Genomic DNA, 23646 nt, shown 5'->3' with positions numbered 1-23646 from the left:
ATGCCTGCTTGGGTGATGGGCAATAGACAGGACTACATAGAGCATCCCTGTGAACAGATTGGGAGCATCGCGGAACAGTAAGTGCCGCTTGGGATGGGGAAGGCATTATCAATGCGCAGCGGTCTCCAGTTTGGAGACCTACAATGAATGCCTTTGCCAACGCCTGTATACAGAGGTGTCACTAGGTTTGTTTTTTTTTTTGTTAATTGGCCATAACGTTTGATAGAAACAGATAATTCAACATGATTTGTTTCAGTACATTCTACATGAAATTATTGTATTGGCAACCTTCAGTCTCAAAAGACTGGTATCGCGCTCTGAAAGGTGGTTCTGGCACAGCGTCTAGTGTGGCTGAAAAGGCCGATCCGGGAGTGACAATCCCTTCCACACCGGGAGCAGGTGCAGTCTGTCCCTGGTCTGTCTCCCTGGCTATGGGCCTTCCTTCTTTGCCTCTTAGCCTCAGACTGTTGGCCAAGTGTCTCTTCAAACTGGGAAAGGCCATGCTGCACAGCCTGCCTCCAAGCGGGCCGCTCAGAGGCCAGGGTTTCCCACTTGCTGAGGTCCATTCCTAAGGCCTTCAGATCCCTCTTGCAGATGTCCTTGTATCGCAGCTGTGGTCTACCTGTAGGGTGCTTTCCTTGCACGAGTTCTCCATAGAGGAGATCCTTTGGGATCCGCCCATCATCCATTCTCACGACATGACCGAGCCAACGCAGGCGTGAAATTAACTTTCCAATGATATATAACATGATGATATTATCCGTAAATACGGATTTTCCAAACGGTTTCCAGAATTTGGGCCACTAGTGGTGCCACTCCCCTACCGGTGTCACATGGTTCATTCTGCCCCCCACCCCCCGTGATACCTCTGCCTATATACTAGTAGCAGGGAACATCAGTGGGAGAGGACTATTCATCTCCTGCTTCATGGGCTTTCCAAAGCCACCTGATTGGCATCTGTGAGAAATAGGATGCTCAGCTCAATGGGCCTTTGGCCTGATCCTGCTGGGGCACTTCCTGTATTCTTAAGTCAACTTCAGGGACCTTCTTGCTCATTGATTTGATTCTGTGAAGCCTGTTGTCTCTGCAGCAATGCTCTTTATGCTCTCCCTCCCAGGTTGTCCTAGATCAGGGGTGCCCAAACCCCGGCCCGGGTGCCACTTGCAGCACTCGGGCGTTCCCAACCTGGCCCTTGGGAAGCCACCAGTCTCCAATGAGCATCTGGCCCTCCAGGGACTTGCTGGAGCCCCTGCTGGCCCGATGCAACTGCTCTCAGCATGAGGACAACTGTTTGACCTCTCACCTGAGCTGTGGGACGAGGGCTCTCTCCACTATTTGCTGTTTCATGTCTGTGATGCAGCAGTGGCAGTGAACGAAAGGTTGGTCTCGCTTTGTGCAAGGTCTCTTATAAGCCTTGAGCTACTGCAAGACCTTCATTCATTCATATAAGTTCCATCTCTAATAAATTCATTTATGTAAATTTATTCAAATTTGAAATGTAAATTAATTCTCTTTTTTCCTGGCCCCCAGCACAGTGTCAGAGAGATGATGTGGCCCTCCTACCAAAATGTTTGGACACTCTGTCCTAGATGAACTGGTCTCCATCATAAAACTATACCAAGCTGCAGTTCCTATACAGGATGCCAAAAACTCGTATCTGGCCATTATTGACAGGCTCAGTCCCCAAATTGTGTCAGGCAATTGTTAATGAGCTGCACTCCCTCGTGAAGCTGGATCATGCTGTCATTTAACGAGCTAGGCCCCGGTGGGATGCCAGCCCTTTCCCCCATTTTTGGCATGCATCTTCAGTCACGAAGCCAGATTGCGGTACATGTGCAACCGTGGTGTGCATGAGCGACAAAACAAGTGCTGACTGCATTCCAGTACGCATTACGGGCAATAGCAAAATGATATATCAGACTGGAATGATGAGATCTGATTCTTCAAGAAGACGAAATATGGTGGAACTTCTTAACAGTCTTTTGTATGGATCTGCCAAACATTTGTATAGATCTGCCAAAAATCTTTTCTATCTATCTGAATGTTCATAAAAAATTTAAGCCTGTTTAAAGCAGAGTTAAAACTAAAGTTATCCACACATCTTTAAGTTTTATTGTTATCATTAATCAATAAACAAGTACAGACAGAAAAGAGGCAATAGCTAGACATATTTACTCAGAAGTGAGTCCCACTGTGTTCAGTGAGGATTCTCTGGCAAGTGTGTAAAGGATGGCAGCCTTAGACCAATTCATGGAGGAAGGGTCCATCACCATCTGTTAGTTGTAGTGGCATAGTGGAACTTCCACGTTTGGCAGCAGTGTTCTGAATGCTACTGTTGGGCGGGGAGAGGCAACCGCAAGTGAGGACTAATGTAACCATGCCCTGTTCTTTCACATAAGAAAAAGATCTACTGTGTCTTTAAAAGCTCTATAAAAAAGACCTTGCTAGCTATTCTGTCTATGAGAAGGTAGGACAACGCAGTGGTTCCCAAACTGTGAGCTGTGACTTTCCAGGGAGCTGCAGAAACCAACCAGGGAAGCCATGGAATCCTTGCAAAAAATTTGCCACTCTATACAATGTATAGGATTGTAGTCCTAATGGGGAATTATGGCCAGTGGTCCAGAAGATCATGAGAGCTGCCCTTAAAAACGTTTGGGAACCATTGGACTATGACATAGTAATCTATTTCAGTAGTATCACTAAGGGGGGGCAGGGGTACATTGAAACATTGTCCCAGGTACCATGCCTTGAGGGTGACCCTGAGGTGAAAAAAGCAGCCTTCTGAGACTTTCTGAGCATGGCCTCCCCAGGTCTCAGAAGACCTGAAGGCCTCCAAAAGGCACTTCCAGTTTCTAGCAAAGACTAGAAATGCCTTTCTAAGGTGTTTTGAGGCCTGTGCATTTGTGTGTTAAAAAATTTTTGTGCCCCCAGGTGCCAGATGGCTTAGCTATGCTACAGATCTGTTTCACAGTGTGATCCTTTTCCTTTCCCTTCTGATATTTCCTAGCCTCCCTATGTGTGATGTGGAAACAGGAAATCAAACTACTTTTGTCTTTGGGTATGGATTTGCAGGAATTTCTCGTGCCAGCTAAAGTGCAAGTGGCACACATTGATTCACTGATACTCTGGATGAGCTCTTATTTCTAGCCAATTGTGATGATTCTATAAGGATGCCATGTTGGAGTCTGCAAGAGGATGCGTTAGTTGAAATACCCTGGAATTCATTGGCTTTGACCCAAGGCTGTGGTCACCCTGTGCTGCCAGAACTTGTGTTTCAGCAGTGCAGGGTGCTTTCTGTGAGCATGAATGCCAGGCCACTGTCGCACGCTGCCAAGGTGCTGCTGGAAATCGGCAGCAGTGTGGCACATGCAGCAGGAGCTCCAGAGGTCTGTGGGCGCTGTTAAGTTGGTGGTGCAGGCATGTCATGGATGGGGAAGGGGAGGGAAGGGGGAGTTTGGGACAGGAAGGGGAAGGGAGAGTGTGAATTCCAGCAGCAGTGGCTTGCGCCAATCCTATCCCTTCTTTGTGAATCCTTCCCACCTGTTTTCTCTCCTCAAACCTATGCCAGCAAAATGGCTTCTGTAGGTCCATGGAGTCCCATATGTGTTCAGGCAGTCTACCGAGGTAAGTAAGAAATACATGCCTCCTACAGGTTCCCCTCCCCCCAACCATAGCATGCAGCCCAGCCTTCATTGGCATGGGTGCAGGCTATAATGTGGCGGGGGATAGGATTAGGTCAGTGGTTCCCAAACTTTTTTGACTGGTGGCTCCCTTGACCTATTGGGCCATTGGCCATGGGCCATTGTAGGGTTACAATCCTATTCATGGTATAGGGCGACAAGTTTTTTGTGATGATTCTGCAGCTCCCCAGCTGGTTTCCTCTGCTCCCCACAGAGTCATGGCTCACAGTTTGGGAACTAATGGATTAGGCTGTTTGTAGGGTAGATTGTTGTCTCGGGATAAGAACTCTGAGATAATCCTATGTACACTTCCTTGGGAATAATTGGCAGCTTCAGATTTGGGAGGACCTTGGACAAATGCCCTCGATGGGCCCTCTGTTCCCTGCATGAACTCGCTGCTCCCCTCTGTCCAGTCTGCAAAGCCACCCAGAGGGCAAGGTGAATGTAAGCTGCTCCAGCTTCTCCGCTTCTGTCTTTGTTTACCAGTTCAGAGAGGGTAGATGAACAGGCAACAAAAGAAAGGAGCAATAGCAGCAGAGCTTGGACGTTCCAGTGGTTGCAAGTGGCGCTGATCCCAGCCTTGAGTGGGACTCTCAACTCAGTGAACACGTGCATAATCAATCTACATATCTTAATTGTAGCAACGTGTTTAGCAGTGGGGAGGAAACCAGCAGGTGGCCTTGCAAAGTATTGGCTCTGATTCCACTTGCCCGGCAGGGGGCAACACTGCCCATTTGCAAGGAACTGTGGGAGAAATGTGAGTGTTTCCAGTACAGTTGGCAGACCACTGTTGGCAACAAGAGTGCTGACCCAGCTGGCTGCAGTCCATTGGCGCTCTATGATGAACGGGGTGGGAAGGTGAGTGGCTTATTCTGCTGTCCCAGGAGATGAGCAAGGAATGCATTCTGCATGGTTTCTTTGGTCTATCAGTAGCTACTTGTTTTATAGTTTTGTTTGGATTTCTGTTGCTACATCCCTGGGAGGCCACCAGCTTGTTCATTACAGATAGCACTGATATCAACTTTTCTGCACGTTTAATACTCCACCTGCCACATGCACTCTCTTAACGTCAGCATTCTAAGGTCTGCCCCACTAGAAATGCGCCTTGCATATATTCAGATGAGGAGTCTGGTGAATGGCCCAGTGAAGCACGGTCAAGAAATGTGGAACAGCAGCTGCCCAGGCTGTCTCTCTGTGCATCTTTGGTATGTGAGCATGTGGCACAGACAACAATCGTATTCTGTACCTATCAGTGTATCGCTGAGTGTTTCATCACCCGTTGAAGGGTAGGAACACAGGCAGTGATCAGTAGGGCTATTCATATGTTACGCTATACCAGAGTACAGAATTTCTGTACCTGTGTACACATTCCTGCATGAAGGACTGTACTTGGGTCCAATTTTATGGACGAAGGATCTGTGTACGCTTGCACGCAAATTGTACCTGCGTTGATCAGAAGGCGTGAATCACTGTACCCAGATACGGTTTAACATGTGAACAGTCTGAAAGCTAATTTGCCTTTGAAGCCCCCATCGCTCTACTTTATTGTTGGGTAGCAGCTGCTCAATACTTAAGGCAGGGATTGGAAAATCCCTGTATTTCTGTTGCTTGAAAACCCAACTTACAGGCGAAACAGGAGATGGTACAGAGCTAAAAGCTAGATGGATAATATTAATAGACTTTCTTCTTGTGCACAGTGTCAATTTTCAGCTATTTATTTTTCCATATTTTTTAATGCTGTTTAAATTATATGCGCCTCGTCCCTCCGCACTCTGTGTGCAGCCAACCTAAAAAGACAGCACAGTGCCATGTGGGTTATGTGTGCCTCTCTCTGTATCTCCATACAGCCGGCACCTGTACTGGTAGTCCATGTGGCACGGTGCTATATCTACAAGTCTGCCAGGGCGGGTCACCAGAGTACAGTGATGACCATGTGACTGATGACTAGTGATGACCACGTGACCATGTGTTTAGTTAGCAGGGGTCTTCCGTGATGGACGCAAGATTGAGGACTGAGTCTTACAGGGATTGGTTCATAAGTGCCAAATAAGTACAGATTGGGCACCTCATCAGGAATTCCAAAATCAAGAGTTTTCTGAAAAAAGCATTTTTTTTTCCAAGCACTGACATTACTTTAAAAAAAAAAACTTTTGACTTTTTTTGTGCACTAGCAGGAGTTGGCCAGCGTAGTGCAATCCATGCTGGGGCATGCCAACATGTTTTTAAAACTTATTTTTACTGTTCTGTGTGCCCACCAGCATAGCACAAGGCGTCAGACCCTATAGAAGGCACTGCTGAGCTAGGCAGGAAGCTTTGGGGGCCTTGCAGGGAGTGACGGGGTGATGAGATGAGGTGAGCGAGGGGACTCACCCACACCGCACAGCACAGACCGCGCCAGCAGTAAGGTCAGTCTTTGCATTCAGTACAGTATTCCGAAACCTGGAAAAATCCCAAATCTGGAATGTTTCTGGTCCTAAGTGTTTCGGATATGGGATAGAACGTTGGCAGAGTTATGTGGTTCTGTCCCAGTTGCAACCAAAGATGGACTGCAGGTCCATCTTTATAACCACAGTTACATGTGGGTGGGAAGGTCAGGCAACTTTCCCTCCTGTGGCCTATCTCTCCCCAGTCTGTCCCCCATATGCGTTTTGGTCTCACACTGCACCTAATGGGAGAAAAGCACTGACAGAAAGGGGCTGTGGGGAAGGAAGTGACCGGTAGAGGTAGGGTTCTGTATTTCTCTCGCACACGCTCCTTTTGCCGACAATCAACCCATTCCTTGGTTTGGTGCAGGATTCTGTTTGAACCGCTGTCATCACGTCAAGTTTGACCCTGAGGACAACTTGAACGGGAGCTTCTTTGTGGGCAATGCGAAGAGAGCAGTGGGTGAGACTTGAAAGGGAAGGGAATGTCCCAACAGCAAGTAAATGCCCATGCAATCTAGTTGTTATTTGATGATATGGATCCCTTGGGAAAAATTAATTAGAGTAAGCATGCGTTTCATCATTGCTGTATGACATCAAAGCAAAGCTAGGGGAAAGCCCATCCAGGATAAGAGCATCAGATTAGGACATCCGATGACCCTGGAGCAGAGCTGAGATTGGAATCCAGGTTTCCCACTGCTGTAATTCCGGTTGCTTGCAAGTTCTTCTGCAAGATGTAATTCCGGTTGCTTGCTGGAATTCTGAGGTGCGTTTTAGGCTTCATTACTACTGCAGAGGGCACTTTCTGTGGATTTACAACCCCACCCTAACTCCCTGCGTGGCAATGTATCTGGACCAACACGGTGCATGCTCTATCCTGCAGGGGAATTTCAGACTTCAGAGGCCTCCTTGGGGTAAGGGAACATTTGTTCCCGTGTCCCAAGGTAAGCCCATGGCAGCCTGCCAGGTCTACATGAACCTGCACCATTTCCATAGCTGGCACAATTCCACGTGGACCCATGAAGGCAGACCAAGCCCAGGAAGGGGGTTTGAATTTGGCAGACACCGCTGCCACCAAACTCACCCCCTTACCAGTCCTGATCTGCCCTCCTTCCCGTCCCATTGCCGCCCCATTCCGCCCTCCCCCTGCCACTCTTCTTACTTATGTGGTTACTTACGTGGCTTACTTACGTGGGCCTGTGGAGGCCACTGGCATGCGGAGCCACCCACCTGCCACTTGTGTTGGCATCCAGCCCATGTGCTCCAGCATGTCACATATTGTGATTCAAATGGACGATGGTGAGATCTAACAACAACCCACATGAACTGACTGGGCAGCCTAAAATATGACCCAAAACTGTATGTCATGTTTAGAGTTTTAATTTTTTTAAAAATAAAACATTAAATTAAATCTCACTTTTCAGTTTCGAGTGGGACCCCCAAGATCAGTAAGAGGGATCAAAATTAAAATAAACTAAAATAGATGGATCAAATAAACAATTAAACAGAATTACAGTTGCATCTTATTTTTTAAAAAACGCAACCCACAGAAGTGGAAGAATAAATTGGCAGAGGGCAAGAGTCATTCAAGCACAGTGAGTCACTGTTGAAAGGGCAGGTCTCCTGTCTGCCCTGTATCTGAGTCAGGGCATTGGTCCATCTAAGGCAGTATTCCCTACACTGAGTGGTAGAGTTCCATAAGCTGGGCACCTCTGCTGGTAGTACGTGGAACAGGGCCCATGAGAATGACCCAAGTAGGTGGGCAGAATCATGCAGTGAAGTAGGTGGTCCTTTAAATATCTTGTCCCAAGTCATTTTTACCATTTCTATTGCAGATGCTCAGAGGCTCCTTGGCAGCCAAGTCAATGCAGAATCTTGGTTCTCTGAAAGATTGAAAACCACTTGCAATTCCATTGTCAAAACAGCCACTGTTGCATGTCCACTGCATGTCAGTGCAATATTGTCGTAAAATACCATTGCACACCAACAATCTAATGTCAAATTGCAAACTGTTGGGTACCAGAAAATGAAATCTAACACCATATAGTTGGCAAAGCTGACAAGTATCTAACCATTTGGGGAAGAGTTAGATAATATCCATCAGCATAACTTGTAAAGGTCAGATTCTGGGGAGATTTGGGGAGGGGCCAGTTTCAGCTCTATCTCATAACTCCATGTCTGTAGAAGCCAAGGTTCTTGGAATCTGCCACACACACCACAGGCATGATCCCTGATATGCTATTCTGGGTTATAAGGTTTGTTTCAAATGATGTTATTGTCTTCTGTCTTTAACCCCCTGCTGCTATAATCCTCCTATGCCCCATCCCCAGGAGAGGAAGCCTCTTTATCCTCTGGCTTGGTGGCTTCCATTTGCAAGCTGAAGGGCCATCTGCTCAGCCTCCCTTCAGAGCATCAGGTGGACTCTGCGCTGCGGATGTGAAAAAACAGAGCAAATTGTTAGATAATAGCCTTTATTTGGGCAAACCGTGTGGTTTAAAATGCAGCATGCAATCTCTTGGGTTACACTGTTCAAGTCCTATCTCTGGATGTTCCAGAGAAGGGGAGGAGTGTGGACAAACAGAAAAGGCAGTGTGACAAGCAGTCTAGCATGTGCCGGCTGGAAGAAGTCTATGAAAGGAAGATGCCCTGTGTCCATGGAGGAGGGAGAACCCAGGTTTACAGGGTGCCTGGCCACAGGGAATGGCCAGTTTTCCAAACTGCATTTGGGCATCCACATGGCTGGCATCTTCCTAAGCCTTCTTTTTACATGTGCCTTTTCACATGTTCACTGCTGCAGCCTGGAATGACTGTGCACAGGATCAGGTGGTGATTACAGTGGAAGCACTGAGAAATATTTATACATTTATGTACTGCTTAATGATGAGGATACGTTCTGCAGCCCTGTCATTGTCCAGACAACCTCAAGTGGCATTTGGGTAGCTTCCCCAGAATGCCTTACAGCAGCGAAGTAACATGCTTTGCTAGGCTAGGAAGGCCGCTAACTGGTGAAAGTAAGAAAGGAAAGCGCAAGAGGTGTGGGTTAGCTGGTTGAGCTGACAAGGAAGGAGGGAAGGAAGTTTGCCTAATGAGTTAGGCAGGACAACCATCGTATATGTGGTCTGTTGTTGGCTGAAACGTTGCTATGCAGTGCATACTTTTCGCTGAAAAGTATACCACTTTTCAGCGAAAACAGTTCACAAAGTGATCTGCAGCACACTAAATGAAACGGTGGTTTTGTGTTCCAACCGGGCTCATAATGTAATGATCTAATGCAGTGGTTCTCAAACTCTCTGGGAGTTTGGTTCTCAAACTCTCTGGGAGAGTTTGAGAGCCACTAAGTCTTTGCTGCAGGCAACGGGGGCAGGGGGATGGCAGAGACGCGATGCCCAGCATCTTTCTGTTTTCTTAACAGAAAACTGCCCAGGGCTTTCAGGCTGGGGTGTCACCACATCCCAGTTTGAAAACCACTGATCCAATGAACAACTTAAGGGAGACACCAACAACGTCCCAGTGGTGAACAAACACAGTTTCTCTCCTGCTGCTAAATATAAGAGAGCCATCGCTTGGAAAAGTATCTCTTTGCCCAGTTGGCCAAGACACCTCCAGGTTAATTATACTGGAGTGATGCCCTCCTCCTTCCACTTACTCCTGCTGTGCACAGTTTCTTGGTAGTTGACTGTCAAAACTACCAGTGGACATGCCCATATCACTGTTTGCAATGGGAAGTCTCACCTGGGGGCTGGGGATAAGAATAGGCCCTCAGTATGGCTGTACTTGTCGTAAGAGGCGACTAAACAGCCACCGGGTAGATGGGACTCATTAGCCTGGGAAGGCAGCTCATCTGAGAGAAGGAAAACTCTGATCCCAAACCTCCACTGCCTTGTGGCTACATCCAGTTATGGAAGAGGCTTCAGGAGTCAACCTCGAGGCAAAATCCGGAGCCGGAGTCCCTGAGGCGGTTCATGGCTGAACACAGTCACGTTCTGGCAACTCCTGCGACGCTGCTGGAACCAACTGTATTGGCTTCTGCCTTTCCATTGGACCATGCCAGCGACGTGGAGAGGGGGGATTTGCTGCATGGGAAACAGTCTATCCTCCATATCTACTTTACCCAGGCTTCGCGCACTGGAGAGGACACTCTGTTCCAGAACCACCATTCAGAGCACGATACCATAGTCTTACAAGACTGAAGGATGCCAACAACAACAATGGGAAGTCTTAGGCCAGCTCTGTTTGTCTACCACCACCTCGTAGGAAGGTAGTGAGAGCAAGTCTGTGATCCACCACTGAACCACTTGGGCCTATTTTTCTTTCCAGGGTGGTAATATCAGGTGTGGAGTGCCGTTTACGAAGACAGCTTCTTCTCATCTGTACTTCTGTTTGCTATGAGAGGATTACGGCTACATTTCTTTTCATCTTAATATTTCTGGCCTCAACTCAATGATTATTAAATTACATTAATAATCCATTTTTATTATTCATTTCAAAGATTGACATCTTGCCTTTCCACCATCTAAGTCCCCAAGGCAGCTCACAAACTTCAGTTAAATCAGTTTAAAATACCAGTAATAAAACAAATTCTATAAACCAGCTAGCAAATTAAATGACATAACCTTTAAAAAAAGACTGCAATTGTTGATCACTGTGGAGGTTCAAAACTTGAGTCAGGAGGACGGATTTAGCATGGTGTCTGAAATATAATAGCGGCCTGGCGAAAGTACTGAGAGAGAGAGTTTGTAATACAGGTGCGTCCACAAAGAAGGCCCTGTCTTCAGAAGCTACACACCTGGATGTGCGAAGAAGAGTGTTTAGTGAAGTTCTCAGCTGATGAGTAGGTTTCTATGGGGGAAGGCAATTCTTTAGATACCCTGGTCCCAGACTGTGTCAGGCCAAGCAAGGAGGAACAGCAGTGGCTGAACTCCCATGTAAACTGCAGTGCATAATTACAGGAGTATAGTTTACAGTATCATCTACTGCAATATTATCTACTAAACTGTCAGCAGCTTTCTAGGACTCTTACCTGCAGATGTCAGGGATTAAATGTGAGACTTTCTGTTTGCAAAACAAATGTTCTACCATGGAGTCATGGCCCATTCCCAAGTCAATATGGGATGGGATGACTCCTGATAAGAACATAAGGAATGCCAAGCTAGATCAGGCCAAAAGTCCATCTTGTTCATCTTCCTGTATCTCACAGTGGCCCACCAGATGCATGAGGGAGCACACAAGACAACAGGAGGCCTGCATTCTGGTGTCCTGTCTTGCATCTGGCATTCTGAAGTAAAAGGCAAAAAACTCATTCAGGCAAACAACATACAAGTCATATGTTTATGAGTCATGATACCCAGCCTATCCTTAAGCAGAATGATTTGATGCAGCCCAGATCAAGTGATCAATCAACCATTGGGGTTCAGTTCTGGTTCAGGCACATCAATATTTTTTTTAACTTTCTGCTTCAGACATTAACTTTATAAAGCAGTTCTGGCCTTTTCAACTGGCAAAGGGTCCAAACCTATCCAACTTTTCTGCAGTGTTGCAGAAAAGAAGGGCTTCCCAAGCAGGGCCCCCCAAGCCTATGTAAGTCTAAAAAAGAGGGAAAAGGGCACTTCAGGTTTTCATGACAAAACTGGAAGCGCCAATTTTTTTTCTTTTTTTAGACTTACAGAGACTTGGGGAGCCCTGCAGAGGGCTCCCCAGATCCCCTCCAGGACTGCAGCACTGACTGTAGGTTAGTGTAGTATTTCTCAAACTGTGGGTCAGGACCCAATATGTGGGTCATGAGCCAATTTCATTTGGGTTCCCATTCATTTCAATATTTCATTTTTAATGTAATAGACTTGATACTACCATGGTACGCGACTGCATTTGGGGAAATGTTACAGACCTGTACTTTTAACAAGCTAGTATGTATAGTCTTTTAACAATGATAGTCAATGGGACTTACCCTTGGGTAAGTGTGGGTAGGATTGCAGCCTTGGGTTGTTAAAAGTTTCCTGCTTGATGATGTCATTTCCGGTGGGTCCTGACAGATTCTCATTCTAAAAAGTGGGTCCCAGTGCTAAATGTGTGAGAACCACTGGGTTAGTAAAAACCCCCTTCTCATCTCCAGTAGCAGCACAATCCTGGGAATTGTGTTGCTGCCTTCCCCCCTATTCTAAAACTTACAGTGCTCCCAACTCTCTTGTAGGAGTTTTGGAAGCACTGGGTAAGCCTATTGCTTTTGCGTTATTTTATTGATAACAGGCACTCACACATACGCACACCCCCCATACCTCATGGCAGCTCCCCTCAGTTTCAAAAAGCAGTTTGTCTTGGGACCAGATGGGGTAGAGGGGCACTGCTATTTGAGAAACACAAATGCAGCATTCCTGGTGGAATTTTGAAACTGATGGTGCAGTTGTGTGGATTCTGGACTTTCTAAAATGAACGGCCTTTCAGCTCTTACCTGTCTAGCAGCAAATATGTAAGGAACACTTGAGCCTTAGCCAGGTCAGTTATGTTCAGTCCCCCAAATTTTGACCAGCTCTACGCACAGTAAAACCCAAGCACTTCATCCAAAGGCAGACCAGGAGAATGTTTTCAGCTGCCACCTTTTGAAAGCAGAGTGACTCAGATATGTTCCAATTGTCAGGCCAAATGGTGTCTTGCTGCAGCTTCATTAATTAGTTTCCATTACCCCCATCCATTATGCTTAGGAGAGAAGGAAATTTCTGCACTGTGCTTGACTGACTGTCAATGAAGACAGACACAATATGGACTCCACAATGAACTCCGTATTATAATATTATTTTTAATAATAATATTTCAAGAGCGTTGGGATCGCTTGGGAAATGCACTCACTGTGTTGAATACAAACATACCTTTCTACCTTGGGGAAAGTTGTAAAAAAACAAAAGAAAACAAAAATCAACATTTCTGCAACTTTCTGTGAGTTTGAAAAACTGGTTGTGAAAAATGCTTATTGGCTAGTACCAGCACTACCACTGACTCATGTAGACATCAATCTCTAGAGTAATTTTGTCATGATTTTTTAACATATTTTTGAGGTGTATGTGTGAAAGAAAGAGAGAGAGAGAGGGTGAGCTGCTTCACTGAACTTCTTCTTTGGCAAACCCATTTTCCATACTAAGGATTAGTACGTGTTAGGGTATTCGTTACAAAGTCTTTCAGGACCAACTCAGACCCACCTGAAGATCAGAGAAGACCCAAACAAAGTAATCACTTGACCAACATTTTCTTTGTATCCCTGCCTAACTTTTGGGACCAGTGCAGCAACTAGTAAGAACATAAGAACATAAGAACAGCCCCACTGGATCAGGCCATAGGCCCATCTAGTCCAGCTTCCTGTATCTCACAGCGGCCCACCAAATGCCCCAGGGAGCACACCAGATAACAAGAGACCTCATCCTGGTGCCCTCCCCTACATCTGGCATTCTGACTTAACCCATTTCTAAAATCAGGAGGTTGCGCATACACATCATGGCTTGTACCCCATAATGGATTTTTTCTCCAGAAACTTGTCCAATCCCCTTTTAAAGGCGTCTAGGCTAGACGCCAGCACCACATCCTGTGGCAAGGAGTTCCACAGACCGACCACACGCTGAGTAAAGAAATATTTTCTTTTGTCTGTCCTAACCCGCCCAACACTCAATTTTAGTGGATGTCCCCTAGTTCTGGTATTATGTGAGAGTGTAAAGAGCATCTCCCTATCCACTCTGTCCATCCCCTGCATAATTTTGTATGTCTCAATCATGTCCCCTCTCAAGCGTCTCTTTTCTAGGCTGAAGAGGCCCAAACGCCGTAGCCTTTCCTCATAAGGAAGGTGCCCCAGCCCCGTAATCATCTTAGTCGCTCTCTTTTGCACCTTTTCCATTTCCACTATGTCTTTTTTGAGATGCGGCGACCAGAACTGGGCACAGTACTCCAGGTGTGGCCTTACCATAGATTTGTACAACGGCATTATAATACTAGCCGTTTTGTTCTCAATACCCTTCCTAATGATCCCAAGCATAGAATTGGCCTTCTTCACTGCCGCCGCACATTGGGTCGACACTTTCATCGACCTGTCCACCACCACCCCAAGATCTCTCTCCTGATCTGTCACAGACAGCTCAGAACCCATCAGCCTATATCTAAAGTTTTGATTTTTTGCCCCAATGTGCATGACTTTACACTTACTGACATTGAAGCGCATCTGCCATTTTGCTGCCCATTCTTCCAGTCTGGAGAGATCCTTCTGGAGCTCCTCACAATCACTTCTGGTCTTTACCACTCGGAAAAGTTGTGAGAGCTGGTGCAGTGAAGGAGTTAAGACCTAAGCTTCATGTAAGGAAGTTCCTGATTTGTATCTTACCTCATTAGGTGGCCTTAGGCAAAGCTGTCCTCAGCCTCAATATTCCTACCTGCAATATGGGGAGAATGATATTAACTACTGTTAAGTATAATATCAACACTCTGAACAAAGGATTTAGTAGAATGTTTGAGGTTTAAAATTACTGCAAGTAATTGCCTCCCACAGATTCCAAACAGAAACTGGGGCAGGTATTTGTATAAAAGGAATCAAGCAGGATGGCTAGCACGTAGAAGGCAGGTGCTGTACTTCTGTACCACCCTCCTGGTCCATGGCCAAAAACATAAGAACATAAGAAGAGCCCTGCTGGATCAGGCCAAAGGCCCATCTAGTCCCGTTTCCTGTATCTACAGCGGCCCACCAGACACCTCAGGGAACACACAAGGCAAGAGTCCTTCAGTCTGTTGCCACTCCCTTGCATCTGGCAATCTGAGGTAGCCTACATCTAAAATCAGAAGGTTGCACGTAACCATCATGTCTTATAGCCTGTGTTGAACTTTTTTTCCCAGAAATCTGTCCAATCCCCTTTTAAAGTAACCTAGGCTAGACACCTTCATCATGTGGAAAGCAGTTCCACAGACTATTTACATGCTGGGTAAAGAAATATTTTCTTTGGTCTATTCTGACTCTCCTGACACTCAATTTTAGTGAATATGCTTTGCACGTAGAAGGTTCCAGTCATTCATGCAGAAGGTCCCTGACATCTCCAGGAAGGGCTGAGGAAAAAATTCCTGCTTGGCTCTTTGAAGAGCTGCTGAAAGTCAGTGTTGACAATGCTGACTTAGACCACCGGTCACTCTGATTCAGCATAATGCAACATCCTCTGATCCCCTCCCCACGTCACTTATGAGTGCTGTGCCTGTAGAGGGCACAAGACAAATCAGGGATATGCAAACCTGCTGGCAAAGGGGCATGTGGAGATCAGATGGGGAATGGGGACTTTGTGGGTCCCTTTCCTGTTTAGGGGGAGGGAATGTTGAGTTGTCTTAAACCATTTCCCTTTGTCATCAGAAGGGGGGCAGGTGCTGTGTGTGAATAAGACAATGAAGGTCATTTGTGGAAACTGATGCAGAGAGAAATGGCAACAATTGGAATACTCGAGAGGGTGAAGAGAGATAAGAAAGGATGACTGGGAAGCAGGGGGCAGGCTGAGTGAGAGGTTGCAAAGGAAAGGAACAGAAACTCTGTTTTCTTTTTTTTCAAAACTAGTGTATATCTGTAACAATAGCCTGTGGCTTTGCTGAACACACGGAAGCTTGGGGAGAAAAACACAAAACAACCACAAGTTGTGTTGATCCTTTTGATTGGGTCTGATCACCTATCATTTGAAAGGTCTTATGTTTCCATATGAGAGAACCGTTGCAGTTGAACTGTCAAAGGAGAGGAGCTGAAGCGCCAACTTCACTTCAACCCGCAGAAAGATGTGTAGAGATGGACTGTTGCGAGTCTTGAGGGAAATGAACACTGGACGTGCTCAGAGCAGACATTCTCTTGATTAGGTCTTCACCTTTCAGAGCTCAGCCTTGTCATTTCGGAAGAAGCTGTCCATCCAGCCCAGTGATCAGTTTGTGTTAAAACCAAAAACGTTAAGATCAGGCCTGCTGGCAGATGACATCCTCTAGTCTAGAAACCCTTGTTCCCCAAGTCCATGCTGTTACAGGCTGTGTGTACCAAGAATGGCATCGGTTTTGGCCCTATCACATCTAGTTTGGGAGAAATGACATAGCCTCGTTAGTGAATGGTTGAAGCAACTTCCTCACAAGGAAGCCATGGTGTAGGCTTCCTCACAAGGAAGCTGCGTGAACCATTTACTAAAGAGGCTATGCCGTGTCTCCAAAACTAAACATGATAGGGCAAAACAAATGTCATTTTTGGTATATTTTGGAATATACCCAGGTATAGGTCTAACTTATAAGACAGCAAAATGAGTGTTGGTCTGTGTAATCTATAGCTTAAGCAAAGTACTGATTTGAACCTGTTTTTCCTCAGTCTTTGGTGCTGTCAGGGCTGGTGTCAGAAAAAGGCACCCTTGCGTAGCTGCTGAGAGGAAAACTAATGTCCTTGGGGGAAATCGCTCTGTGTCTCCCCACAGAAAACACTGGACCAGCTAGCAACTGGTGGCCATTGATTAGATGCCCCCCCTTCTCATACTCTGATATCAGCCATGACTTTCTTTTATTCTTTCCAGGATGGTGGCAGCAACAACAGTGTACTGACTGCTAGCTCCTGCCTGCCGTGTTTTTTTGCCCCATAATCAGGGTGACCAGATGTCATAACCGCAAAAGAAGGCAAGGGACACCAAAATGTAGGGCATCCAATAAAAATGTAGGACATGACAGAATTAAAGCTAAAAATACTATATATTTCTTTCATGTGGTTAATTTAAACACTTATTATTAAATTTAAAATTATATTGCATATAATTTATTGATTACAAGAAGGCTCTGCGCTGCCTGCTCACCGAAAAAAGGAGGACATTGAAGTTCTTTTTCAGGACACAGGGCTGAAAAAGAGGACATCTGGTCACCCTGCCCGCAATGCCCCAGGTAGCATCATAGCACGACATGGGACACTGTAGGGGCAGGGGGGAATATTTGTTAGCAGGTGCTGACTAGAATATGGTGTTTGATGTTACTAGCCCTGGAAAGAATGAAAGTAACTCAAGTCTGTTGCCATGATAAGGAGAGGGGGGCCACTGACATAGGGAGAGAGCCCCCCAGAGGTCATCTAGCCATGGACAGAGGTCACTTAGCCATCTTCAAATCTGGAGCTAGCCCTGGGTGCTGTCCCCACTGCTCTACTGTTCAGAGTGGAATTACAGGGCCAACGTTCTTTGCAGAATATACATGTCATTCACATGGCTTGACAAGCCGTTGGAGCAGCAGCCAGGGTAAAGGATGTGCTTCTTGCGTTTTGAGCAGAAACAGCCCGTGACTTGCTTACGGGGGCAGGTGGGGGGTGAAGGGGGTGTTGGTGGTGGAATTAGCTGTATTATTGCAGCATACGCCCATTAACAGCTGGCTAAGATCAATACCCCTCTCTTTCGGCCTTTTGTCTGGGTGATGAGCAGCACATCTATTAAATCCAGCTCCACTTTACCCTTCTGTGCTACTTTATCATCCAGTACGCATGTGTCCAGTTCAGGCTCAGCTGTTTCCGTTGGGGAACCCCCCTCCCCGAGAACAAAGCGAGTGCTCAAAAAAGGAAACTGGAGGAGGGTAGGTTAGCTAGAGGTCACCAACACGGAATATAAAAGGACTTTTCAGTTATCCGAGCGCAAGGCTGGCAGAGTTGGTGTTGAAGTGTGTGTGTGTGTGTGTGTGTGTGCATGTGCTCATGGCTTAAAAAAAGAAAAAACTCATCAGTCCTTGATAAAATGTGCTACATCTTGCAGAGCGAAGCAACTTTCCATTCCTGGCAGGTGACCTTCAAGATGTTGTGCCTCTGTTTGCAACAGGCTGGAAGAGATGGCACAAAATAAGAGGCCAGGGTCATGTGTGCATTCATGTGCCCTGGAGTGGGGGGACTGGATTGGTACGATGGTTCGGTTTTACACCTGTACAGCAGTGGAGTGCCTTTGTGTCATGTTTCTTTTTATGTTTCAGCTTGGCATGCAGTGCTTCAGTATCAATGCATTGTCCATGGCAGGGTTTTTTCTCAAAGGTGCAAACAGGCAAAGAGATGGTTTTTATTGACAGATTTCATTGAACTTCCTGACAATGCCAGCGTTAGCTTCTAGTCGCTCTGAGGAGCGATTTTCATCAGGACCATGGAGAGGGGAAAGGGCTGAATACCCCATGGCCCTGATTGGGTCCCCTGAGACTACTTGCCTTTGTGATATTTTAGGAACCTGATCATTTTGTCTATTTTTTTTTTTACATCATTTTTCTATTTTCTAAACTTATTTTTGTACTTGTGCATATTTTAAAACCTAGAATTAAAATGATTTTTTTTTTATCTTTTCCCTTTTTTTTAAAGCTAACAAACCCCCAAACACCACAGGGCCAAACTACAGGCTGCATCAAATAATTCTGTGCTGTGGATTATCTTTTTTTTTTTTTTTTTTGCTTTGACTGTCTTTACTTTCTCCCCTGATAGCTCATATGTCTGTACTCCTTCCTCTTTGGGTCAGGCATCTTTGGGTGACCCTCTTTGGGTCAGTTTTTGTTTTCAAATTGCTGGATTTCTGCACTGAACCCAGACAGCTGTGCACCCGTGCAGATATCATCAATACCTTTGCTTTCTTGTTTAAAAGGAAGGGAGGTAGACTTGCAAAGGAAGAATCAACAATACATTTAGTGAGGAAGTAGTGAATAGGTGGATGTGCACAGTCTCACTTTATGTTTTTGTTTGTTAAAGGCTCCACTGGTGGAGAAGGACAATGCTTTCAGTGGGGAATATTGCAAAAAAACACATTCCTTATGTACACAAGAGCCTGTCATGCTCATTTAGGGCCAAAGAGCATGTTAGGCAGGAGATCCATGATGACTGTTTTTCATGCGGTTGTGGGGTGGCAGAGTCTTATCAAAGCGGGGGAAGGATATATTTGACCCTGTGCCATTTTCATGACATAAATCATACTTTGAAGCTGCTGTTCACTGCATGGGTGGAAAAATACAAGAAATCTCCCCCCATGCTTCCATTCAGTGTTGACAATACAGACCTAGATGAACCAATGGTCTGACTCAGCAGGAAACAGTGTCATAAGTGAAGACCTTGAGGACACACAAGAGACCTTGCACATCGGTTGCTGTTCTCCTGTAGTAGGATGTAGTATGATGCGATGTTTTACAAGGCAAAGGCCTTACAGAAGGCCTTTTCAATCAGGCAAGCAAGTCATGTTACCCTGCACATGCCTGATCTCGTCTGATCTCAGAGCTAAGCAGGGTCAGGCCTGGTTAGTACTTGGATGGGAGACCACCTGGGAATACTGGGTGCTGTAGGCTTATACCATAGTCTTTCGAGACTGAAGGTTGCCAACCATATATCATGGCCAAGGATGAGCAAGGGATTACTGGTATTAGATATCTTAGGGCACAGTCCTAACCAGGTCTACTCAGAAGTAAGTTCTATTTTGTTCAGTGAGGCTTACTCTCAGGAAAGTGTGTTTAGGATCGCAGCCTTAGTGTATAAATATATACAGTGGGCCCTCCTTGGCACCCGAAGATCTGACCAACCACACATTGAAAAATTATTTTTAAACTTCACTTACACAGCCATTTCATCGCGCTCAGTTGCCTTGTTCACCTTGTGCCCTGCCATCAATGCACATGTAAGCAATTTCCATATGTCTTCAGCGATTTCCCTATGTCAGTGTTTACGATGTTAGGCCATGTATGCTATTGGCACAAATTTACGCAATTTCCATAAAGTTTTGCCATTTCTGCAGATTAACTTCATTTTCTTACCTGAACTTGACCATCTGTGGAATTCCTTATCTATGTGCGGTTCTGGAACCAAACCCCCCATGAATAAGGAGGTCCCCCTGTATTGTTGTTAATTATTTTACCTGTATATCCTAGAACTCCTGGATAGGACAGGTTAAACACTGAGATAAATAAATAGCGCTGCTCACCCGTGCAAAGATTGCAGAACACTGGATAGTATCCAGCAGGCAAGATGATATATTTTTATGCTCTAGGTTTTTTGTTGTTGTTGTTTGTTTGTTTTTTGGCCTTGTGACACAGAGGTTATCAGGACCCATGTAGCTATTTAAAAAGAGTGAGATGGTTTGCTAAGACACCGATTTTAGTCACTGGAGTGTACAAAAGAGTCACTCTGATTTTGCTAATTGGTCAAATGTCAGGCAGAGGAGTACATCCACGGTGGAGATGCTCGAAGCAGTTCTTCATTAGGCAGAATGGGAAAATGACTAAGAGCCCATCCAGTCTGCAACTTTCCACAACCGTTTGGCATAAGCTGCCCAACACCTGGGAAAAGGCAGGCATAGCACTACACACCGAACACACACATCAGAAACACCCTCGCCTTTATTTTAGGAAGGCAGGGCACTGGTGTAGATTGAATCACTGTGCACATCTGGGCCACTAAGAAGCACTGAAATAGAACACCCAGGATCGTAAATCAGAGTTGAACCTTAATTCTCGACTATATAAAGGGAGGAAGGGAACACTTACTGATTCTAATGTTCTGGTCACTTGAGAGTGAAAGAGGGAGAGTTGATCTTGAGTTAAAACGTTTGCTGACACAGGAGCATGCCAACGTTTGAATTCCACTTTAGCAAAAGAGGGAAAGCAGCTCATTCTCAGCTGTAGGGCAGGAGCAAGGCTGTTTATGTGAACAAATATTTTTAGGCACCTCTGGAGGATGGAAGAGCTAGAAAAGGCACAGAAAAGGGCAAACAATAAGATCAAGGGGCTGGTGCATCTTGCCTACATAGAAAAACTAAACTGTTTGGGACTTTGGGGTTAGAAAAAGACAATGAAAGGGAGCCATGATAGAAAGAGATAAAATTATGCGCCGTATGGAACAAGTAGACAGGCTGTTTTGTTCCACTTAACACTAAAATTCTCAGAGTTACCCAGAGTTATTGACTGGGGGTAGACACACGACCAAGTTCTTCATCATAGAATGGGTATTTAATTTATGGAACTTATTGTCACGAGCTGTGGCGGTGGCTGTTAATCTCAGGTCACTTTCAGAGAGAAACAGGCAAATTCATGTGTCACGTCTTTGAGTGGCTATTAGACATATGATAACTAAATGTTCAGAGGCAACATGCTACTGAATAGCAGTTGCACAGGACCACTGTCATACTGGGGGGGGGGGGACAAAGGTTGCAAGAGCCCCAGGCGGCATGCTGGAGGAGGTGCCACTGTGATATCATTCTCCCCCCCCCCGTGGTGCCCTGTTCAGTGTACAGAGGCCTTCAGAGGGCCTTTAAAAGCCACTTCCAGTTTTCAGACGAAAACCAGAAGTGATATTTAAAGCTCTTAGAAGGCCTTTGGAGGAGCAAGGAGACCTTAGTCTTAGTCCAAAAACTGGAAGTGACTTATAGGCCTCTGGAGGCCTCAGAAGCCTTTCTGAAGGCTGTGGTCTCCTCTGAGGGCACATGGTCTCCTCCGGCCCTTAAAAGGCCCCCCAGATTATCTTGGGGGGGGGGTGGCATTCTGCAGTCCTGACTCCGGGTGACAAAGGGGCAAGGTTTGCAAGTGCAGGGGACAACAGTAGGAAAGCTGTTGGCTTCATTTGAAGAAGTCCATCAATCACCATTTTCCACAAAGCCCCACTCGAACAATGCTCCATCATACTGCAGTTTCCTTGGGGGGGGGAGGGGAATTGCAGCTGCTAGCTGGTGCTTACGGCAAGGAGTACCGGGCAGTCTCTTTCTGTCCCATTTGGGACCTCCCCCAAGCCACTGAAGTGCCTCCCATTTTGCCACCTGCAATGGAATGGCAACATTTGGGTGGTCCTTCCAAGTCAGCTTTGTGTAGGAGCTTGGCCTATGTTAGTGGCAGAAGGGCATTGTCATTAAAAGATGGGGTTTATCATAACAGCAAGTGTGCTGTCATCAAGTCCTCAGTGCCAGAGCTGGCCCATCCATGAGGCATGTGGTCACATCAGACAGCGGATTGGTGAGAGATGCTTCTGTGTCAGCCTACTTGCCTCCACTGTGCCTCCTTCTGCTTCCTTCCACTCCCTGGAATGAAAAAGGAAGAAGGGGACAGAGAGAAAGAGAAAATGTGGAGGGGCGTGCTTGTATTTACTCCACAGTATGGGAGTGTTATTATTATTAATTGTTTAATTTTATCATTAATTTTTAATTATTATTAATTGTTGATAAAATATTAATTATTTTATTATTAATAATATATGTTCTGGTACAGGGCAGGCTGATACCCAGCATTAAAAACGGGTTGTCTTTCTTTAAGCCATGCCTCAAATTAAGTTCTGGATTCTCAGCCTTGAAGTCAGAATCCAGCCCAGGAGGTCAGGGCTTGGACATCCAGTCCTGGTATGCCTTCTCTCTCTGGCAGTGACTCCTTGTGAGGCCTTCTTTTCTTCTGCTGTGTCAGTCTAGTGAGGTAGAAATCCTGGCCTGGATTCCTCCAGATGCCTTGGCCTGGGCTAATCGGCATGCGTGACTTCTACCATATGTGTGCCTGCTGAGTCACGCAGCGCCGGTTAGGTTTGCACACTCATTTATGGGGCTTGGCAGCTTGTGTGTGGGCAGAGTTTTCTGGTACAGCTTGGTTTGACTTTGAGCTCCTCTAGGGAAAATTGAGATAAGTTGGAGTGGGGGTGGAATACAAGAGGTGAAGCTTAGAAATGATCCAGATGCTTTCAGGTTAGGGTGACCAACTGTGGCCAAGGCCAGGCCCCCTCTGTCTTGCGCAGTGGAGTGGAATTTCTTCCGATATGGATTTTTAAACTCTGGCACGGCAAGCGACACCTGTCCAAGTTCCCACTTCTACCCAACTATTAAGAACTACTGAAGTTGTAGTTGCTGGTCACCATCATCCTATTGGTAACCAGACAAATGGAGGATGAGTAATGATCTGGGGAGCCAATTGCCTAACCAGGGGGTTTCTTGGTGCAGGGGGGTTTCTAGAGAATGGGGTAACAAAGGGTCTTCCTGTTCCATGACTCTGCAGCTTATGCCCACTCAATAGAATTGGCAGGAGAACAAGGGCAGACAGAAGAAAGCGCTTCTTCATGCAGTGCATTATTAATGTATGAGACTTGCACTACCAAGATGTGGTGTTGGCAACCAGCTTGCGCAGCTTTCAGAGGGGGCTAGAAACATTCTACTCTAGCAGAGAGCTCTAGCAATGGGTATTAGTCATGCTGGCAATACGGAATCTTGGGGGGCAGTCTCCGTTGCGTACCGTTGCTGAGGGCCAAGAGCAGGGGAGGGCTTATTGCCTTCATGCTGTGCGTGTGGGCTTCTTAGAAGCATCTTGTTGACCACTGTGGGCGACAAGATGCTTTACTTGATAGTCCTTTGGTCTGAGCTGGCAGTCTTCCCATCTGTGATGACTCACAAGATCTCAGAGGGCACACGGAGTGTGCATGGGGGAGGACTGCTTCCTTTAGTCCATACATCACATAATTAGTCTGTGGAACTCATTGCCTCAAGATAGGCTGTTGTGACAGACTTTGGCTCTGGGAATTTCACTGTCAGGATTTACTTTCTTTGGATACAACCACAGTTAAGTTTGCTTTAAACAGA

General features: G+C 46.0%; 1 protein-coding gene and 1 pseudogene across 1 annotated transcript in view; both read left to right on the top strand.

Annotated features, from left to right (window-relative positions):
- Positions 1–23646, top strand: part of PPP1R9B (protein phosphatase 1 regulatory subunit 9B) — a 70253-nt gene that overhangs the window by 11394 nt on the left and 35213 nt on the right. The gene's annotated exons all lie outside the window — the stretch shown is intronic.
- LOC136654937 (5S ribosomal RNA) lies at positions 19281–19399 on the top strand (annotated as a pseudogene).

This window comes from Tiliqua scincoides, chromosome 5, assembly GCF_035046505.1.
Source record: "Tiliqua scincoides isolate rTilSci1 chromosome 5, rTilSci1.hap2, whole genome shotgun sequence".
NCBI classification, from domain to species: Eukaryota; Metazoa; Chordata; class Lepidosauria; order Squamata; family Scincidae; genus Tiliqua; species Tiliqua scincoides.
Note: the sequence above shows the minus strand (reverse complement) of the source record. Positions and strands in the feature narration are given on the sequence as shown.